A 21,496-nucleotide genomic window follows, 5' to 3' on the forward strand; every position below is an offset into this window, starting at 1 on the left:
GGATTTTGATCCGCTAGATTGTTACACAAGAACAAGACAAATATTTCTAGTGATTTGGATTTAACGTTACAAGCTAGAAATTAGATCTTGAATTAAGCAGATGAAAAATGGAATATTTCTAAGGCGGCTGCTTTTTCTTTTCTGTGTTCTTGACTTCTGTTTTTATGATTAAAATGAATGTTCAGCTTCTGCTTCTTTTATCAACCAAACGAATGAAAATGAACTGGCATGACAATCTCTTTGGCTCAGCAAGACTATCGGTAGGACTATCAAATTCCAGTAGAACTTTCGGTAGGACTATCTTTTAGAACTAGCAAGATAATCAGAATGAACTAGCAAAACTTTCGGTATGACTATCAATTGTCATACCGATTGTCATATTAGTTCAAACAGTTTGTCTTGCTGAAATTAAATAGATTTAAATCCTGATAATAATTCTGATAAGACAATCCTTTTGAATTAGCATGACTTTCGGTATGACTATTAATTGTCATACTGATTGTCATACTAATACAATCAGTTGTCTTTGTTGAATTTATAACAGATTTTAAATCAATTAAAATTCTGAAAATTCTTAATATTAATTCAGAATTAATTAATCAATTAATTTAATTAATCAAATAAATTAATCTTTGCAGATATAATTTATTTTCTTAATTAAATTACATGACTTAATTAATTAATAGAGAATTAATACTAATCTTGAGCAGCATCCATTCTTCTGCAAATCTTCTGAAAATCACTGAAAATTATGAATCAATTCCACCACTTCAACATTGACACTCGATGTACTATCTGGTTCATGAGTGACTAACTTCCGTGACGTTTCTTCATGTCTTGACTTTGATACTCTGATTTTCTTCAGATTAAATCCTTGTAATTAATGATACTCTGGCGAGATCTCTGTCACTTGATTAAATCCACGATCTTGATTTATATCACTAAGGCTTGATCAATTTCTTGAACTTCTTCCAGTGAATTAACTCCTCAAGTCTGTAGATGAACCTTGTTTCTGAATCCTCTGACAGATGTTACTTTGCGAGATCTCTCTGATGGTAGATCCACTATTTACTTATTACATTCTTATTTGAGTTGAGTTGAATCCTCTTGAATATACAAATAGGCTATGACATATGACTTACAAATAAGAAGGGTTGATTCCCTTGATATATGTTATAGTCCAACCAATTGCCTATTGAATTCTCTAAGAATTCTCAAAAGCTTCTCCTCGTCGCTACCTGAAAGGTCAGATGCAATGATAACAGGCAAAGTAGATGCATCGCCTAAAAATGCATACCTCAAATGTTCAGGTAAAGGCTTAAGCTCAAGAGTAGGAGCTTCCTCAATAGATGGCTTGAGGCGCTTAGGATCTTTGTTCAACTCCTTCATTCCCAGAGATTCAAAAGGCATATCAATCTTTCTCTTCCAGGGAGAAGCATTCAGAAATTGCAACTTCTCATCCCCTTCATCATCTTCACTATCGGAATTGAAAGGAATATGTCATAAGTCCAATCATGTATGAGGATTTAGGAATAACTTTTATGTAATCTGTTTTGATTTCATTGATATTAATAAAAGACTTGTTTTGTTTTTATTACGGGCTCTATCTATTTAAGTGTTTAAATAAGATATACCATAGTTTAGAGTAAAGCTTTTTATGGATTATGATGAGATCATAATAGTGAGACCTAAAAAGATGATAACTCTAAACTTAAATAGTTCCTTGTCATAGGATTACTAACTGGTAATTAATAATCCGCAAAGATCGGTACGTACTATACTTGCTTCATTATGAAGGATGTCTGTTCTCATAGACATTTGTTTGGTGACACTATAGCTAGTATGTAGGTGCTTATTATAGAATAAGTTCACTGAACATGACTCGCCCAGCTGAACAACTGATGGAGTTCACTCACGTGTCAGCAGTTGTTCACATAGTGATAGTTGTACAAGTATCCTTAGACTTGAGGTCATCATAGTCATCTTGTGTACACTGAACTATGCTTTGGTTTAGTTCTTAGTCTCCAGGGACAATTATTAGGGCTCTTCTGGGTATAGGAATTTGTACACGAAGATAGTGTATGATCAATAAAGGATCTACCCCTTCCAGTGAAGGAAGCGAATGTTCAAGGCTGATCCACTTATGCTAGTTCAGGAATCTCTGGCCAGAGTAAATGAAATTAGAAAGGAGTTTCTAATTTGCATAGAACTACGCATAGTAAATGGTAAGCAAAGTGATTGAATTAGATAGGCTTGACACGAGATCCATGCCTTGTATTTAATCGGGACATTATAGGGTAGAAGGAGTTTATTGTACGGTAACTATTCACTGAATAGGTTCTTGGTATTCTAAGCAGTGAATTCATATTATCCGGATAGTCGCGATATGCTGAGAAGTATCCCTCACGATGTAGAATAAATGTGATTAATTAATTAATCATATTTAATAAATTAGAGAATTTATATAAATAATGATAAAATAGTTTTATTATTAATTATTTCTACTACCGGCTTAATATTGAACCTACAGGGTCACACCATAAAAAGAGAATGATTTAATGGTGGAGGAATTAATTAATAATGGCTAAATAATTATTTATTTGAGAAATAAATAATTAATTGGCAAATTTGATAATTGATTAAATGAGATTTAATTGATTATAAATTAATTAAGAAAAGTTCTTAATATTATTAATTAAGAATTTAATTTTTGGGAAATTAAATCAAGAGAGAGAATTATTTCTAAAGTGTTTAGAAAAAGAATTAATGATTAAAAGGTGTTTTAATTATTAATGAGAATAATAAATGGGATAATAATAATAATATTTATGGGAAAATTTCAGCTGAAAATTTTGCCTATAAATACACTATTATAGACCCTAATTTTATTCTAACCCCATCGAAACCCGAAAACCCAAAAAGTTTGGAAAACCCAATTCTCTCCACCTCCTTCCTCCTCCTTAACATCGTTTTCTTGGTGGATACCGGTGGAGTGCTTCACACTTGAGGAGCAACTGCTAAGGATCTCTGATCGTTGTCTCCGAATTATTTTAAAAGGTTAGATTCGATCCCTCGAATTTTTATTCATGATTTATATGCTTTTATTTGGATTTTATATGTGTAAAAGTGTTTTTCCATGCCCCCGCTGTGTTTAAAATCTAACAATGGTATCAGAGCATAGGTTGTATGCATATAGATCTGTGGTAAAAATTTCAGAATTTTATATGCTTATATGAATTAATTATGATTTTTACAAGTTATATCATGGATTAATTTTGTCTGATGAGAAATCGTTTCTCAGAATAATTTTGAATGTTGATCTGGGTTCTACAAGTGTTGTAATCGTCTGGGTATTTTTTTCTTAATTTTATGATGTATAGATTTTTTATTATGAATTTTTGAAGTTGTTTCAATTAAAATTCGTAATTAAATAAGTAAATATATGTATATAAAGTATATATATATTTTATATCTGTACTGCTGTGCTTGTCTGCTACATCTGTTGTGCACGGAAAGAAAAGTGACAGAGCACAGTACAGCGGCACGGAATTCGAGGAGAGAGAAGACGGCGACGGCTGAAAAACAAAAAAAAATAGGGGTGTAACGCATTCCGGGAATGCGTTACACACCTGGAGCGCATTCACGGAATGCGTTACATTCTTTAATGGCTGAAAAGAGGTGTAACGCATCACCGGAATGCGTTACAGCCCTTCTGTTGATTTTAAAATTGATTTTCTGGGAGTTTCGTAACTCCGTTTTGGGCGTGCAATATACCGTTGGATTCGTTTTTCCGAGACGGATCTAATGGAGTGATCAATTTTAGTTTATATAAAAGTTTTGAACTGTTTATATTCCATGAAGTGTTTTAAAGGTGTTTTTGATCATTTGAATTGATTTTAAATGCTTCATGTGATACATAGAGATGTATAATGCTTAGTTCTATATGCTAGATGATATAACATGCCTACCTTGATGTTTATTCATGTTGATATATGTGATTTATGCTTAGTTTATCATGCGATGATAGATTTAGGTGAACTTAAATGAACATAAGGCGTTTGTTAGACAACCTAGTATAGTGAAATTGTTTCATAACCTTAAGAATAATATTATGAATACAATCATGAGATTCTTGTGTTTATGAAACACGTAATTGAATATGAATTTTCGATATGAGAGAAAGGATGATTCTGTCAACAACAGATTTCTATCTGTAAGAAAGGGTTATTAAGTGACGCCTCTTGACAATGCTCCACCCGATCTGGGAATCATCTGATTATTGATTATTGATTTGAAATATTTAATTTAAAAGGAAGAATTTCTTTATAATATGATTATGATTGTAACATAATATAATCCCTCTAAAATTAAATAATATCAAGTAGTAATTGGCCAATGATACAACGGGCTTGTGTCAGTCATAGCCTTCCAACATGATAGAAAGTAGTTCTTATTTTTGAATCATTGTCGTTTCGTGCCACAGCCGAGGGCTTTGATTTCGAAATAAGAAATACTTGTCTATTACATAGAGATGTGTACATTGAATAAGAATCTAAAGGTCGTTACGTGCCACAGCCGTGGGCCTTTGGGGACTGATTCAATTGTACAGAATGTTGGGTTAGACTTGACTTAGAATATTGAGTTTGTCGTGCCACAACCGTGACTCAATTATTCAAGAGGCTAAAGTTTGATTAGGGAATAACATTAGATGTAATTGACAAGAGTTTTCTGCCTATTGAACATTACATGGCGTTTCGTGCCACAGCCGAGGTTGTGTGATGGAATGTAGGATCCCTATTCCCACTAGCATTATGAATGCTTAATTTTTCACGTAGGGGGTTGAATAAATTTAGATAAACTAGTGGGAGCCACTTATGAATAAAGACCCGATTCATATAGTGTTTTGAAATGAAACCGAATATTTGCTAAGTGTTGTTATGTGTTTATCATTTACAGATTTACTTTGTACGTTATGTCTTCTGCACTATCACTCAGGAGCATACTAGATGCTCACAAATTGACTGGTCCTAATTATGCTGACTGGCTTCGAAACTTGAGAATTGTTCTCAAGATTGAGAAGCTGGAATACATGATTGACTCACCTAAGCCTACTGAACCTGCTAGTGATGCACATAATGATGAACATGTTGTGTATCGTAAGTGGATAGATGATGCAAATGTTGCTCAATGCATCATGCTAGCTTCCATGAACATTGAGCTACAGAAGCAACATGAGCATATGGATGCTCACACTATCCCCATGCATCTACAAGAGTTGCATGATGTGGCAGGGAGGACAGCTCGATATGAGATATCGAAGGAGCTGTTCGGTTGTAGGATGTCTGAGGGATCATCTGTGAATAACCATGTACTTTAAATGATCAATTTGATTGAACATCTTGGACAACTTGGTTTTGTCATGGATGGGGAGCTGAGCCAAGACTTGGTCTTGCAATCGCTTCCGAGTTCGTTCTCGCAGTTTGTTGTGAACTTTCACATGAATAAGTTGGATGTCAGCCTGCCTGAACTCCACAACATGTTGAAGACTGCGGAATCGAATTTTCCCCCTAAGAAGAGTTATGTTCTTCTAATTGGTGAAGATTCCAATCCTAAGAAAAGGAAGAGGAACTCTTCCAAGAAGAAGAAAGTAGGTGAAGAAAAGCCGGTTCCACCAAAAGCTGAAGACCCCAAAAGCAAAGTTGTTTGCTTTCACTGTAACAAGGTGGGGCACTGGAAGAGGAACTGCAAGGTTTACCTTGCAGAATTGAAGAAGAAGAAGGGTAGTGAGACTACCGCTTCTGATTCAGGTATGTTCATGATAGAAATGAATATGTCATTAAATCAAATTTCTACTTGGGTATTAGATACCGCCTGTGGTTCTCAAATCTGCAATTTGTTGCAGGGACCAAGGAGAAGTAGGACTCTTGAGGAAGAGGAGGTGATTCTACTGATGGAAATGGAGCAAGAGTTGCTGCTGAAGATGTAGAATCATTTCATTTACATAGGCCTACGGGCAAGACTATTGTTTGAAATAATTGTTATTTTTTCCCCTCGATTGTGAGGAATATTATTCCCATGTTAGACTTGGCTGGATTTTCATTTATTATTGAGAATAATGAATGTTCTATTCTTAGAGATAATATTCTTCATGGACGTGGTGCTTTAAATAATGGTCTGTATGTATGTGACATAATTTATTTCAGATTGAACAAACTAATAAAAGAAAAGGGATGATGAAAATCTCACTTTATAATGGCATTGCAGTCTCCATTTAGTAGACATGGAGAGAGGACTGCAAATTTGCTAGGAATGGTACACACAGATGTATGTGGACCAATGTCTACGCAAGCCATGGGTGGATTTTCATACTTCATTACTTTCATAGATGATAGATCTTGATTCGGATATGTGTTTGATGAAACACAAGTCTGAGGCCTTTGAAAAGTTCAAAGAATATAAGTATGAAGTGGAGAAACAACCAAACATAGTATTGTAACTCTTCGATTAGATCGAGGTGGTGAATACTTGAACGGAGAGTTTCTGGATTATCTCAAAGTAAATGGTATAGTCTCCCAGTGGACTCCTCCAGATTAGTATCTGAAAGGAGAAATCGAACTTTGTTAGACATAGTTCGGTCCATGATGAGCTATGCAAATCTTCCAGTATTCCTATGAGGTTATGCATTGGAAACCTCAGCATATTTACTGAATAAGGTGCCTTCCAAAATCTGTTCCTCAAACTTCGTATGAGATATGGAAAGAAAGGAAACCGAGTCTTAAACACGTTAAGATTTAGGGATGTCCAGCTTATGTCAAGAAAGTTGACCCAGATAAGCTGGAATATCGATCCGGAAAATGTAGTTTTGTGGGATATCTTAAAGAGACTTTAGGGTATTACTTTTGCACCGATCATCGGGTGTTCGTCTCCAGACATGCTACCTTCTTGGAAAAGGAGTTTATCCTTGAAGGAAACAGTGGGAGCAAAATTGAACTTGATGAAGTTCAAGAAGCACAAACTACTACGGATCAAGTGGAAACACCTGTTCTGACTGAACAACCTTTTATGGAACAGCCCATTCATAGATCAGGGAGAGTGTCTCGCCAACCTGAGAGGTAATATGGCCTTGTCATTGAGAATGACAATGAGTTGTCGATCATTGATGATGACGACCCTGTGACCTATAATGAGGCTATGAGTAGTGTTGACTCAGAGAAATGGCATAGTGCCATGAAATCCAGAATGGAATCTATGTATACGGTATACAAAAGATAGATTATAGCAGATGGCCAGGTGGAGACCTATAAGGCCAGGCTTGTGGCAAAAGGATTTAAACAAAGGCAATGGATTGACTTTGATGAAACCTTTTACCTGTAGCCCTGTTAAAATCAGTTCGGATTTGGCTTGCGATTGCTGCTTACTACGACTATGAGATCTGGCATATAGCCAGATGGTTTTCTTTTCAAGGGAAATGAAAACCTAGTGTGTAAGCTACTGCGAACCATATGTGGTTTAAAACAAGCTTCTCGAAAGATGGAACATTCGTTTTGATGAGACAATCAAAGAGTTTGATTTTATCAAAAACATAAATGAACCATACGTCTACAAAAGGGTTAGTGGGAGTGCGGTAACATTTCTTGTATTGTATTCAAATAGAGTTGACATACATAACAACATAGCAGACCCACTCACAAAGCTACTTTATGAAAGTCACTTTGATCGTCATAATGACAGGATGGGTATTAGATACCAGAGTGATTGGCTTTAGTACAAGTGGGAGATTGAAAGGAATATGTCCTAAGTCCAATCATGTATGAGAATTTAGGAATAACTTTTATGTAATCTGTTTTGATTTCATTGATATTAATAAAAGACTTGTTTTGTTTTTATTACGGGCTCTATCTATTTAAGTGTTTAAATAAGATATATCATAGTTTAGAGTAAAGCTTTTTATGGATTATGATGAGATCATAATAGTGAGACCTAAAAAGATGATAACTCTAAACTTAAATAGTTCCTGGTCATAGGATTACTAACTGGTAATTAATAATCCACAAAGATCGGTACATACTATGCTTGCTTCATTATGAAGGATGTCTGTTCTCATAGACATTTGTGTGGTGACACTATAGCTAGTATGTAGGTGCTTATTATAGAATAAGTTCACTGAACATGACTCGCCCAGCTGAACAACTGATGGAGTTCACTCACGTGTCAGCAGTTGTTCACATAGTGATAGTTGTACAAGTATCCTTAGACTTGAGATTATCATAGTCATCTTATGTACACTGAACTATGCTTTGGTTTAGTTCTTAGTCTCCAGGAACAATTATTAGGGCTCTTCTGGGTATAGGAATTTGTACACGAAGATAGTGTATGATCAATAAAGGATCTACCCCTTCCAGTGAAGGAAGCGAATGTTCAAGGCTGATCCACTTATGCTAGTTCAGGAATTTCTGGCCAGAGTAAATGAAATTAGAAAGTAGTTTCTAATTTGCATAGAACTACGCATAGTAAATGGTAAGCAAAGTGATTGAATTAGATAGGCTTGACACGAGATCCATGCCTTGTATTTAATCGGGACATTGTAGGGTAGAAGAAGTTTATTGTACGGTAACTATTCACTGAATAGGTTCTTGGTATTCTAAGCAGTGAATTCATATTATACGGATAGTCGCGATATGCTGAGAAGTATCCCTCATGATGTAGAATAAATGTGATTAATTAATTAATCATATTTAATAAATTAGAGAATTTATATAAATAATGATAAAATAGTTTTATTATTATTTATTTCTACTACCGGCTTAATATTGAACCTACAGGGTCACACCATAAAAAAAGAATGATTTAATGGTAGAGGAATTAATTAATAATGGCTAAATAATTATTTATTTGTGAAATAAATAATTAATAGGAAAATTTGATAATTGATTAAATGAGATTTAATTGATTATAAATTAATTAAGAAAAGTTCTCAATATTATTAATTAAGGATTTAATTTTTGGGAAATTAAATCAAGAGAGAGAATTATTTCTAAAGTGTTTAGAAAAAGAATTAATGATTAAAAGGTGTTTTAATTATTAATGAGAATAATAAATGGGATAATAATAATAATATTTATGGGAAAATTTCAGCTGAAAATTTTGCCTATAAATACACTATTATAGATCCTAATTTTATTCTAACCCCATCGAAACCCGAAAACCCAAAAAGTTTGGAAAACCCAATTCTCTCCACCTCCTTCCTCCTCCTTAACATCGTTTTCTTGGTGGATACCGGTGGAGTGCTTCACACTTGAGGAGCAACTGCTAAGGATCTCTAATCGTTGTCTCCGAATTATTTTAAAAGGTTAGATTCGATCCCTCTAATTTTTATTCACGATTTATATGCTTTTATTTGGATTTTATATATGTAAAAGTGTTTTTCCATGCCCCCGCTGCGTTTAAAATCCAACAGGAATTCCCCAACAAGGCCTTCTCTAAGGTATCAGACCTTAGCAATTGATCAAGTTCTGAAGTAACCACATAATCAACCAACTCCACTTTTAAGCACTCCTTGTCACGCCCCCAACTTAAACAGCAAATTAAATATAACTATTACAACATTTTAAAAAGAAGTAAACATAACCAACTCCAAGATATTACAGTTTAGGGTTTGGAACAGCCCAACACTACCATCTATTACAACTGATTTTAAATAGCGAGTCCTCACACAAAACTACTATCTCTTATTCTACCTGAGCTCGAACATAAGCATCAACATCACAGGTCTTACGGGCAGTCTGCTTGAATCTAACCATAGCTGCTAGCTGTAATATCAGGGTAAAGCAAGGAGTGAGCCAAATGCTCAACAAGTACTAAACAGTACGATATAAAACACAAATCGAGATATACATTAAAGAATGACAATGGGAAGACATAACCAATGATAACGAGAGATAAAACTATGGGTGATGGCATCATTTTGCTTGTATCAAAACAATTTCAAAATCATATCTTAATCAAAATCATTTTATGACGCTACGGATTACAGCCGGTGATCAGCCGCGAAATAATCCCGAACCTCGCTGGGTTCTAAAACATTAATGGGATCCCTAGGCAACTTTTAAGCCTAATATAAGTGTGGAAAGGACTCGCGTCTCAGTCCAGATCCACTATTCAAAGAAAACATTTATCCCCCTTTGGGACTGAAAATCCACATTTTATTTATTTCAAAAACTGATGCCGATTTATGACCAAAATCTCTTTTAACAGTAAACATTTTTATCAAGGGGTTATAGATCAACTCGAAACACGGGAAATATGGTACTAAATTTCAAGGCCATGATCCACTAAACTTTACTTTATTAGGGTAACTAAAAGGATTTCATATATATAACTTGGACAAGGAAATTTAGTGAGGCTATTGGATATTATGGAGGGGTAGTGCAAAACTGGGCTTAAAGCAATGGTTTCTTGTCAAGGTGCAAGTGCTAGATCATCAAGAAGATAAGCTTCATGAATACTAAGGGTGTTAAGGTATGAAGAATGATCTTTAACTCAGGATATATCAGAATTGTTAAGCTTTAGGATAAGAAAGAGGGTATCAATCAATGAGGAACAACTTTGATAAATATCTGGCTTTTAGGTATCAAGGTGAAGTTTCCATAGGGGTTCAAGCATCAGGGTGAGATATCAGATCTTTAGGGATCGTTAGCATGTTAATCAAGAGGATCAATCAAGTATTATAACAACCCTTTATTTTATCATGGCATTCATCTTACTTTAATATACTATCATGATAAGACTACTTTGCAATACGTACTCGAGGGTTCATGGTATTTCTATATGATTCAAAGATAATCATAAGATATGTTGATTTAAATATATCAAAATGACTCAGGATAGTTGCGTCAATAAATATGAACTATTTGTTACACAATTGCAGTGAATACGAAGATAGGTTGAATCACTTGCCTTGAGAAAGGCTGGTCTGGTCTGACTGGTAGGAGCAACTAGAAGCTTCACTCGACCTTTATGGTAAGTTTACCCTCATCTCGAGATCCTACATAAATAATAATAATCCTCATTATAATATATTCTCACCAACTTAACCTATTTACAACCCAAAATTAAACACGGATGAGACTTAGGCCTATATGCACTAAATTTATATTCACCTTATAAATATAATTGCACACACATAGCCACATATACTCACATATCGTATATTAATACCAAATAAAACCATATAATGCAACACTAGGCTTGGATGATCTCGATCCCCCAACTTAAGTCACTTGGTCGCTAAACTAGACAAAGTCTTCTAATTTTGGCTTCCTAACTCGAGGTGCCTTTACTAAACTATCCAAGACCTATTGACCCTCACTTGGGCATTTTGCTCTACTGACCTTATACTATCTTACAACTATGGTGGTCAACCTAGATCTCACTCCTAAGTGTTCTAGAACTATGTGTTAAGTGAAAGTGCTCACCGGTGTAAATTTTAGAATGACAACTATGGTTTCTTGAGTGCATTAGACACTCCTAAACTACAAGTTTTCCTTCAAACCTCTTACACAAGACTCTCCTGACCTTAGGGCAACTCCCAAACTTGATGTGGCTCAAGGGCCTGGCTTGGGCCTTCTTGGGGCTAAGCTTAAAGTCCAAGGTTCCCCTGTTTTCCTGGGCAGAAAACGCCCTGACTTGAATTAAATTGTGACACATGGTTCTAACTCATATCCTATGAACTATGGCTGGAAAAACTCCTTTGACACTCCCTCTAACTAAGGCCCAACAGGGCCTAATGAGGGCCTACCCATTACATGGTCAAATCTCCCTATTTCTAAGTTGCAACAAAACTGTCTCCTGCTGGACAGATTTTGTGATTCTACTTGTGCACCTAACCAAACGATATGCAAACCTCCAACCAACTCCTAAAACCTTTTACATACTCCCAATACTAACTTATGGTGGCTTGGGCCTCAAAGTGCATAACAAATTCTCATTCAAAACTTCCCCATAAACTAGTGCATCAAATCTGGAAAAATAAAAACACCAACTAATCCCTTTCCACCTTAACTCCCTCTTAAAAACCAAGCACCCAACTCTTTCCAAAGCAAACCTAGTGTCTCAACAGAAGGGGAGATCATCCATGCCCAAAAATTAACAACATGCAACTAAAAAATATGACATGCGACTCATGGAAAACACATAACAAGATTTCGGCTAGGCATAAAGTTTTAAATGCTTGCAAAATCGACTTGCACCTATTACTCATCCTTAATAATCATGAAATATAACTTCTTTTAACTATTAATAAGAAATTTATCATAGAAACAATCTATTTTAAGCACACATATTTCGAATTTATAGAATTTTAAACATAACAACATCATTTCGAAAAGAGTAGCATGCAAAAGATGGTTGATCATCATTTTAATTTCTTAAAACTAGCATGCATGGCTAGACATAAATATATAATGAAATTTCAGTAGCATGTAAAGGATTTTAAAGCATGATATCTCCATAAAACACTTAGTTAGCACATGTACATAATATATCTCATGGAGAGCTCTTGAATTCACAAGAATCAAGAGTTTCTCTTTGGAGATCACATAATAACTACACATGCATCCATGAAACTTCAACTTCCAAGTCACAAAATATTTGGAAAGTATATAAGATGAATGTAGGTAGAAGATTTACACTTGGGAAGATGAAGAATGAATTAAAAAATGGAAGGGGGTGGGGAAATAGGCCTTCGGCCGAGAGCAATGGTTGGAGGAGGGAGGAGAAAAATTTGTGGGGTGTTGGAGTGTGGAATGAGTGGAATGACTTCTCCCACTTAAACTTTTGTTTTATGCTTTTTGGTTGACAAATAATGAGTGGAAGTGAGAACTTATAAAAATATCCTTTAGCTAAAGTTAGGCCATTTTGCATGCAAGGCTAATGTAGTAATTTGGTAATAATCAAATGAGTTAGTGGGGTTGGAAAAGTCTTATTTGCCCTTTGAGAGAATAGAAGGGTGATTTGCATGCAAGGTCTCTGATGTAATTTGATAATTATAACCAATAAAATTTGTAAAGATTTATTTTTATAAAATAAAATACAAGTTCAAAAATTATAAAATTTATACCATATAATAACTTGGAGTTTTAGGAATTTTATAAAATCACTTTTGAAATTTGTGAATAAAATAACTTTTAAAAGAAAATTTCTTCAAGGTTTAGAATATTCCTTATAAATTAAAAATAAGGGAAATAAATAAACTCTCGCTTTAAAAAAATCATATACTACATAAAGCAAATTTAAAATGCAGAAATTTTTTATTCACACAAGGTACAACCATTAAGTATATTCACTTACGGCTTTAATATCACACAAAGTCCACAGATAATATTACATAAAATGTCGGTCGTAACATTTTCTCCCCCTTAAGGGATTCTGTCCCCAGAATCTAAGAGAACAGATGAGGATACCGGGAACGCATATCAGATTCTAACTCCCAAGTTGATTCTTCGACCTTGGGGTTCCTCCAAAGTACTTTCACTAACTTTACCGACTTATTCCTAAGACTCTTTACTTGCCAGTCGAGTAATTTGACAGGTTGCTCCATAAATGACAGGTCTGCCTGAATTTCTACAGGTTCATATTCTATCACATGGCTAGCATCAGGATTGTACTTCTTAACCAACGACACATGGAACACATTATGCACATGCTGATACTGAGGTGGTAAGGCCAACTCGTAGGCGACCTTCCCCACTTGACTCAAAATTTCAAAAGGACCTATATATCTAGGTGTTAACTTCCCTTTCTTGCCAAATCTAGACAACCCTTTTCTTGGTGACACCTTCAGCAAAACAGCTTCACCAACTTGGTATCGAACATCCTTACGCGCTGGATCCGCATACTTCCTCTATCTATCTTGAGCAGCAAGTAACCTTTTCTGAATTAACTTGACTGTGTCATGCAACTGTTGTACCAATTTCGAGCCGAGAATTCTTCCTTCTCCTACTTCATCCCAACTTGTTGGTGATCTATATTTTTGCCCGTACAAAGCTTCGTATGGTGGCATGCCGATACTGGAATGATAACTATTGTTGTAAGAGAATTCAATCAATGGAAAGTGGTCATCCCAACTTCCTGCAAAATCGATTGCACAACTGCGCAACATGTCTTCGATTGTTTGAATTGTCCTTTCGCTCTGACCATCAGTCTGCGGGTGGTATGCCGTGCTCATATTCAACTTCGTGCCAAGACATTCCTGAAATTGCTTCCAGAATCTCGAGTTAAATCGGGGATCTCTGTCTGAAACTATTGATATGGGTACTCCTTGCCTTAGTATGATTTCGCGCACATACAGATGAACCAATTTGTCCAATGACGACTTCTCGTTAATTGGAAGGAAATGCGCCAACTTCGTAAGACGATCAACTATAACCCATATAGCGTCATGACCGGATTTCGTTCGGGGTAGTCCCACTATAAAATCTATAGCAATATTTTCCCATTTCCATTCTGGAATCTTTAGGGGCTGAATTAATCCGCTTGGTCGTTGATGTTCTGCCTTCACCTTTTGACAAGTATAACACTTCGCAACCCATTCTGCCACGTCTCGCTTCATATTTGGCCACCAAAAGTTCTACTTTAAGTCCCGATACATCTTGGTGCTTCCCGGGTGGATTGAAAATCTTGAATTGTGGGCTTCTTGCAGGATCTCATTCTTCAATTCAGGTACATGAGGAATCCAAATTCTTGAGGAAAACCTTAGTATCCCTTGCTCATCCCTTTGAGTATTAATCTCCTCTCCACTTAACTGATTCTTCTCTTTCTCCATTACTTCTTCTTGACATTTCTTTATCTTTTCCACTAGTGTTGGCTGAAAAGTCATTGCACGGCAAACTTCTTCAACCATTCCATAATTACAAAGTTCTAATCCGAATTTCTTAATCTCTTCAGACAATTCCTTTGGTGTTGCCATCATATTCAATCTCTCTTTTCTACTTAGTGCATCGGCCACAACATTCGCCTTTCCGGGATGGTAATTTATCGAGCAATCGTAGTCCTTGATCAATTCCAACCATCTCCTTTGCCTCATATTGAGCTCCTTCTGAGGGAAAATGTACTTTAAACTCTTGTGATCTGTGTAGATTTCACACTTCTCTCCGTAGAGATAATGTCTACAAATCTTAAGTGCGAATACTATGGCGGCTAATTCCAAGTCATGCGTCGGGTACTTCAACTCATGCGGTTTCAACTGTCTTGACGCATACGCGATCACCTTACTGTGTTGCATTAACACACAGCCCAATCCCTTATGTGAAGCGTCGCTGAATATCACAAAGTTTCCTTGGTCATCTGGAAGCACTAACACCGGAGCTGTTACCAATCTCTGCTTCAACTCTTGAAAGCTATCATCACATTTTGCACTCCATTCAAACTTTTGATTCTTTCTGGTTAACTTGGTCAATGGCGTGGCGATTTTCGAAAAATCCTTGACAAACCTTCCATAGTATCCTGCCAATCCTAGAAAACTTCGCACTTCCGTAGGAGTCTTTGGCCTCTCCCAACTCATAACTGCCTCAATCTTTGCCGGATCCACTTTAACTCCTTCATTTCCAATGACATGCCCCAAAAATTGAACTTCCTTTAACCAAAACTCACATTTGGTAAACTTGGCATACAACTTCTCTTGACAAAGTATCTCCAATGCCATCCAGAGGTGTTGTTTATGTTCTTCTTCCAACTTAGAATAAATAAGGATGTCATCAATGAATACCACGACAAACTTGTCCAAATACTTCTTAAATACTCGATTCATCAAATCCATAAATGTGGTCGGGGCGTTGGTCAAATCAAACGGCATTACTAGGAATTCATAATGCCCATATTTGGTCCTAAATGTTGTCTTGGGAATATCTTCTTCTTTGATCTTTAATGATGGTATCCCGATCTCAAGTCAATCTTTGAAAAGCATTTTGCTCCCTTCAACTGGTCAAAAAGGTCATCTATTCTTGGTAGCGGGTAGCGGTTCTTGATCGTTACCTTATTCAACTCCCGATAATCTATGCATAGCCGCATACTCCCATCTTTCTTCTTTACAAACAGAACAGGTGCTCCCCATGGCGACGTACTTGGCCGTATCACTCTTTTATCCAACAATTCTTGTAGCTGGCTCGCCAACTCTTTCATTTCTGCTGGTGCCATTCTATATGGGGCCTTTGAAACTGGTTTCATGCCTGGAGCAAGGTTGATCTCGAACTCGATTTATCGATCTGGTGGTAAGCCTGGTAGTTCGTCTGGAAACACATCGGGAAACTCGTTAACTACAGGGATATCTTCTATGTTGGGGTTGCCCTTTTCTGAATCCACTACATATGCTAGGAACGACTCACAACCTTTTCTAAGTAGCTTCTTAGCCTGAACGATTGTAAGAAATAGTTGCTCTTGCCTATACCCCTTAAATACTACCTTCTCTCCACTCTTCGCCTTTAAATACACTTTCTTGGTCTTACAATTAATCTGGGCGTTATTCTCTCCTAACCAATCCATACCTAAAATTATATCAAATTCTCCCAACTTGAAGAGTATCAAGTCGGCTGAAAACTTATACCCCAAAATATCAATCTCACACTTCGGACAGAATTGATTCACAGGAATCTTCTCTTGGTTTGCAATTACCACATTTACTACCTCACTCATAATCATTTTATCACATTGAAGCTTATCAACAAAAGTTTCTGATATGAAAGATTTTGTTGCTCCCGAATCAATCAATACTTTAGCTTTGACATTATTGAGTAAAAGTGTACCTGCTATCACCTCAGAATTCTGAACAACATCCTTCATCTTCAGATCAAATGTCCTTGCTGTTGCTTGCGGGGTTGGTGTAGGTGGTGGAGGTAATGCCAATACCTCAGCTAGCACGCTCGCACTGGTACTTGCCACGTTTATCAGAGCTTTGACTGGTCCGGTTGCCTTGCACTCCCTAGCTATGTGTCCAGTTTTCCCACACTTGTAACATGTAACTCCTGGCTTCGTTATCTTGCACTCATTTGCCAAATGTCCCTTCTGATTGCACCTATAACATGTCATGCTCAACTTATTACACACTCCGGGGTGCCTTCTCCATAGTGCTTGCATTCCGGTCTCTGGAACCTGTTTTCTCCAACTTGCCATTGGCTTGCCTGATTGTTCCCCTTCGATTCTTGCCTTTTGCCCAAATTTCCTTTCTTTTGAAAATTTCCGCCCTTATGGAATCCAATCCTCTTTACATTGCGATATTGTGAACTTCCAGCTTCAGACTTTTCTCCATAAAATGGAACCTTCCTCTTCTTGTTATCCCTTTCCTTCCTTGACTGCATCCCATTATTCTCAATCAGAGCAGCTTTCTGTACTACTCCCACATAGGTTTCAAGTTCAAACATAGCCACTCTATCTCTAATCCAAGGCTCCAATCCTTGCTGAAATTTCTTTGCTTTTTCCTCCTCAGTGCTGGTATACTTTGTCACAAACCTTGACAACTCAGTAAACTTCTTCTCATACTCCAGTACAGTCATGTTCCCTTGCTTCAACTCCAAAATTTAAGCTCCATCTGATTTTGCATGTACTTAGGGTAATACTTTTCCAGAAATAACTTCTTAAATCTCTCTCAAGAAACCTGCTGAGTTGCTTCCATAGCTTTTACTGACTCCCACCAATAGATGACTTTGCCCTTCAAGAAGTAAGTAGCATATGGCGTCTTCTGATCGTCTCCTAACTGTACCAACTCAAAAGCCCTTTCCATCTCCTTAATCCATGTGTTAGCTATTACTGGATCAGTGGTATCATGAAATGCAGGTGGATTCACATCCTGAAATGCCTTGAAAGTGACAACTTGTCTAGGTGGTACTGGTGGTTCAGGTGGTTGGTGTGGTTCACGGTTAACTTGGTTTTCAATTCGTTGTTGAAGAGTTAGTTGTTGTTGAGCTATAACATTGGTTTGTTGTTGCAAAGTTTCCAGTAGTCGAAGAATATTTGGGTCTGTGGTGGATGTGGTTGTTGGGTTCTTCTTTTTGGGAGGCATGATCCTGAAATAAGAGTTATGTCAAAATAGATATGAATGATAAAATAATTCGAGGGTATCGCATGGCATTCTTATTTACATATGTGGTCAAGTTTTAAATTAAGCAGATAGGGCGATGCATATAAAAGCGTAAAATAATAGTTGAGAGCAAATGGAACAATAGTGCATGATTATTGAAATTTAAAGGTCACAATACATCTGGATTAGGATAAAGTCTGATTCTAGGATCAACAGGCTTATTTAAAGGAAACAACGAAAATAACTGGGGATTCTACGGAGTCTGATAGTACAACAACATGAAAGGTAAATGGAAAGAACTAAGGCTCCACTCCATCTGAACGGGGCTTGGGAGTCTTTTCCTCTCGAAGCGTCTTCACAATGCTCTGGAGCTCATCCGCCACCATCTGAATGACATACTGGCTGGTGCAGTCCCGGTGCGCTGGCATCTCCTCAAGCTTAGTGTTGACGTACTGAACCAAGGTCTCAAGTCTCGCAGTCATCTGCTCCTTGGGTTTCCCTTCATAGTTTCGGCTGTCCGGGTACACGTTCTTTAGTCGGTCTATCAGTCGTTCGTACTTGCCCTGAAGCATGTCGAACTCGCGCTTCAACTCAACATACACGGAGAAAGCAATAGTGTCGTCCGACCCAGAGGATGACGAGGAATGCGCCCTTTGCTAACAAACCAATAAGAGGAGTATTAATAATAAATTTACTTAACCTACTCTCTCGCATATTATCTATAACCTACACATATATCCTATAACCTAATTGGGCTGTCCAGGGACTCTAAACCGAAGCTCTGATACCAAAACCTGTCACGCCCCCAACTTAAACAGCAAATTAAATATAACTATTACAACATTTTAAAAAGAGGTAAACATAACCAACTCCAAGATCTTACAGTTTAGGGTTTGGAACAGCCCAACACTACCATCTATTACAACTGATTTTAAATAACGAGTCCTCATACAAAACTACTATCTCTTATTCCACCTGAGCTCGAACATAAGCATCAGCATCACAGGTCTTACGGGCAGTCTGCTTGAATCTAACCATAGTTGCTAGCTGTAATATCAGGGTAAAGCAAGGAGTGAGCCAAATGCTCAACAAGTACTAAAAAGTACGATACAAAACACAAATCGAGATATACATTAAAGAATGACAATGGGAAGACATAACCAATGATAACGAGAGATAAAACTATGGGTGATGGCATCATTTTGCTTGTATCAAAATAATTTCAAAATCATATCTTAATCAAAATCATTTTATGACGCTACGGATTACAGCCGGTGATCAGCCGCGAAGTAATCCCGAACCTCGCTGGGTTCTAAAACATTAATGGGATCCCTAGCCAACTTTTAAGCCTAATATAAGTGTGGAAAGGACTCGCGTCTCAGTCCAGATCCACTATTCAAAGAAAACATTTATCCCCCTTTGGGACTGAAAATCCACATTTTATTTATTTCAAAAACTGATGCTGATTTATGACCAAAATCTCTTTTAACAGTAAACATTTTTATCAAGGGGTTATAGATCAACTCGAAACACGGGAAATATGGTACTAAATCTCAAGGCCATGATCCACTAAACTTTACTTTATTAGGGTAACTAAAAGGATTTCATATATATAACTTGGACAAGGAAATTTAGTGAGGCTATTGGATATTATGGAGGGGTAGTGCCAAACTGGGCTTAAAGCAATGGTTTCTCGTCAAGGTGCAAGTGCTAGATCATCAAGAAGATAAGTTTCATGAATACTAAGGGTGTTAAGGTATGAAGAATGATCTTTAACTCGGGATATATCAGAATTGTTAAGCTTTAGGATAAGAAAGAGGGGTATCAATCAACGAGGAACAACTTTGATAAATATCTGGCTTTTAGGTATCAAGGTGAAGTTTCTATAGGGGTTCAAGCATCAGGGTGAGATATCAGCACTTTAGGGATCGTTAGCATGTTAATCAAGAGGATCAATCAAGTATTATAACAACCCTTTATTTTATCATGGCATTCATCTTACTTTAATATACTATCATGATAAGACTACTTTGCAATACGTACTCGAGGGTTCAAGGCAATTCTATATGATTCAAAGATAATCATAAGATATGTTGATTTAAATATATCAAAATGACTCAGGATAGTTGCGTCAATAAATATGAACTATTTGTTACACAATTGCAGTGAATACGAAGATAGGTTGAATCACTTGCCTTGAGAAAGGCTGGTCTGGTCTGACTGGTAGGAGCAACTGGAAGCTTCACTTGACCTTTATGGCAATTTTACCCTCGTCTCGAGATCTTACATAAATAATAATAATCCTCATTATAATATATTCTCACCAACTTAACCTATTTACAACCCAAAATTAAACACGGATGGCACTTAGGCCTATATGCACTTAATTTATATTCACCTTATAAATATAATTACACACACATAGCCACATATACTCACATATCATATATTAATACCAAATAACACCATACAATGCAACACTAGGCTTGGATGATCTCGATCCCCCAACTTAAGTCACTTGGTCGCTAAACTAGACAAAGTCTTCTAATTTTGGCTTCCTAACTCGAGGTGCCTTTACTAAACTATCCAAGACCTATTGACCCTCACTTGGGCCTTTTGCTCTACTGACCTTAGACTATCTTACAACTATGGTGGTCAACCTAGATCTCACTCCTAAGTGTTCTAAAACTATGTGTTAAGTGAAAGTGCTCACTGGTGTAAATTTCAGAATGACAACTATGGTTTCTTGAGTGTATTAGACACTCCTAAACTACAATTTTTCCTTCAAAACTCTTACACAAGACTCTCCTGACCTTAGGGCATCTCCCAAACTTGATGTGGCTCAAGGTCCTGGCTTGGGCCTTCTTGGTCCTAAGCTTAAAGTCCAAGGTTCCCCTGTTTTCCTGGGCAGAAAATGCCCTGACTTGAATTAAATTGTGACACATGGTTCTAACTCATATCCTATGAACTATGGGTGGAAAAACTCCTCAGACACTCCCTCTAACTAAGGCCCAACAGGGCCTAATGAGGGCCTACCCATTACATGGTTAAATCTCCCTATTTCTAAGTTGCAACAAAACTGTCTCCTGCTGGACAGATTTTGTGATTCTACTTGTGCACCTAACCAAACGATATGCAAACCTCCAACCAACTCCTAAAACCTTTTATATACTCTCAATACTAACTTCTGGTGGCTTGGGCCTCAAAGTGCACAACAAATTCTCATTCAAAACTTCCCCATAAACTAGTGCATCAAATCTAGAAAAATAAAAACACCAACTAATCCCTTTCCACCTTAACTCCCACTTAAAAACCAAGCACCCAACTCTTTCCAAAGCAAACCTAGTGTCTCAACAGAAGGGGAGATCATCCATGCCCAAAAATTAACAACATGCAACTAAAAAATATGACATGCAACTCATGGAAAAC

This window comes from Apium graveolens, chromosome 11, assembly GCF_009905375.1.
Source record: "Apium graveolens cultivar Ventura chromosome 11, ASM990537v1, whole genome shotgun sequence".
NCBI lineage: Eukaryota > Viridiplantae > Streptophyta > Magnoliopsida > Apiales > Apiaceae > Apium > Apium graveolens.